Genomic DNA, 2,748 nt, shown 5'->3' on the forward strand with positions numbered 1-2,748 from the left:
GTAGTCCCCGATCACCGTCGGCTTACTCTCCCGTTTGGACACCAATTCATAAGAATTACGTCAGTTTTAACGGGAGACTTGACTGAATCTCACGTTTACGCAATTTGGTTCAACCGAATTTTCCGCTTTTCCGTTGGCATAATACTAAAGAGATAACGTAGTGCGTTCAACACACTACTTGTAAAGTCGCTGAAAACCCACTACCGGTTTTGCTCTTCTTCAGGCCTTATTCCCTCCCTGACTTCCCACCAACCTCATTTTCTACTTAAACATCAAAATGTACGTTTTTGGCGACGAACATTTAGCTAAAATTTCGAGTTTCACAAACGATATATCCTTCTGAATTCCGGTTCATTCTTCTTTGAGCACCATATTGTTCGTTGCATAATATATACAGAAATAACCGTTTAACCGTTATGTCGTTGTGGCCCACACCGGAATCGGTGGTATCATACTGGAGCCAAAGAAACGGCCATGATACCAACTGGCCCTACCCGCTGCTGTAAGGAACATTCCTCTTTATTCTAACACTGTATTTCACGATGGCTGAAGGGGAAACACCTGGGCAACTGATTCGTAGACAACCAAAAGTTGTTCAAACAGTCCATCCACCAGTTGCGGTAAAAGCGGGTAACAATACTGTCTTGTCAGGACAGACAAACTAAAATGAACTTGGATGCACTGTCAATGTTTCAACATCCTAGAACCGCTGATCCTTTGAAATTCCGTAACACTGGAGGGGGGAGACTTTTGTACCCAGTTTGAATGCGTAGGTTGTCGCATTGGTGCAACCACGGCACTACCAGTCTACAGCTAGCTGAGAGGAGGAGTAAATCCACAAGATGAGTGAAGCTTCCATCTGAGGAGTTATATCCCAACGAGCCGAACACGACCACGTGATCTGATCACTGTGGGTGGAGGATGAGTGGGGCGCCATATCAACAGCAAGTATAAACAAGCGTAAATGGACAACACGTTTGTCACAGCAAGCTGTATGAATAATGGGAAACCGCGGATTTCTTGGTTGACTCCCGGTACCGGACTTCCAAGAAATCCCTTGTGGACAGCTTAACCATGTACGCTCTATGGCTGGAGAAGATGATCTTCCCTCAACTCTCATTCCTTTACTCTACTTGAACCGTTCAAAATGCCAGCTTCTCCGTAGTACGCTACTCCTCGTATCTAGCAGACCATTTCAGAGGCCAGAATTTCACTCAGTGCAGTCAACTCGTCCAAAGCCGAAGAGAAGAACCTCTATATCACCTGAAATAGGTGGATTTCTCCTTGGGAGGAAACACCTGTCAAGCATTTAAAAGTTCGCCATAGAAAGCGTGGCTGATTTTCAGAGTAGGTGGCTGTCTAAGTGACCCCATCTTCACTGGTCAGTAGTCCAGTTCTGAAATACCTATTGGAAGTAATATGGAGGCCAACATTCTATGGCTAACAGTTGATGGTCTCTATCAGGTGAGCCCACAAAAGGAACCCCATATTTCCCCAGTTCTCACGAATCACAACGGCTTTCTTTGTCACATGGGATCGTATCTTTGCAGTCACGTGTTGTGTTTCCCATTCAAGTTTAGTCGGACGAAAAAACAGTGTTGCTGGTGAACTGGAGAACAATGACCCCAGTCCAGTCCCATCGTACGATGCTGGCGTGTTTGAACTACGGATTTACAAGAATTCTGAATAGCAGAGAAATTACACCTGAAAAACCATTCGGAAAACTTTACCTCGTTCTCGAGGAATTCATTCTAGAGAAACGTTCCAACTCAAGTGAAATTGCAGTTCCACACGGTGCAGATAGCCTAAAATATCGTTCTTAAACCTCCGCCAGAGAAATCCCCCTCCACTGCAGCAATATTTTTGAATTCCCAGCCACTATTCCTTACAAGAGGAATCATTCTCCCAATGACTTCAACCGCCTGTTTAAGCAATCTGTTATTGTCCGTAGTACGGCTGCTATGTTCAACTGCCTGGTTGGAAGAACCAAAAAATGTCTCGTCTTTTAGAGGGGTCACACATGCTCTTCCCACAGGTTCATGCCTCCGTGTGCAACCAAGTGTGATAGGCCTCAGTTCTTGTAACTTGTTTTGAGTGAGAGTGGAAAACCATTTGCTGTGCGGCAAGATTTGTGCTGCTTGGAAGTTCGGACAGATCACGTAAAAAAAGTTGAACAATCAAGAAGAGAAGAAAAATCGAAATTTTGTCAAGAACAACAGAACTAGTCGATGCGTGGGGGTGTGGGCACTGTAGAAAAAATGACAGTAACACTGCCGTCCCCATTCGGATTTCAGTTTCACTTGTCTTTCAGAGGTCCGTGATTTTGAGAAAGTCCCGGGTTGAAAAAAGCTACGAATGGCCGCTCTGACGTACACAGGAAACAAATTCCCAACCTATTTGAACTCAACTGGTGAGACGATCAGAAGGAATTTTCGAAAAATTTCGAGTAAAGCATAAAGGAAACTACTCACCAGGTTGCTGACGAGTAAAGCAGGAAACTACTCACCAGGTTGCTGAAAATTCGTCGACAGCCCACGACCGGGTTTCGCCCTTCCACTTCGGGCTCATCAAGCAAGTAGAGTCCCCGAGTTTCTGTCAACCTTATCTTCTACTTGAGACCGAATTGCACGAAATTAGCGAATATACACTCATGTTTATTATGAGGCAACTGAATGTGCTGCACCAGGCCGCCTCGTGTTTCAGTCGCTACGATGTTTGAAATATCGCGATACATGTATATCTTATCTT

The sequence above is a fragment of the Opisthorchis viverrini genome (genome assembly GCF_000715545.1).
Source record: "Opisthorchis viverrini unplaced genomic scaffold opera_v5_204, whole genome shotgun sequence".
Taxonomy (NCBI): domain Eukaryota; kingdom Metazoa; phylum Platyhelminthes; class Trematoda; order Opisthorchiida; family Opisthorchiidae; genus Opisthorchis; species Opisthorchis viverrini.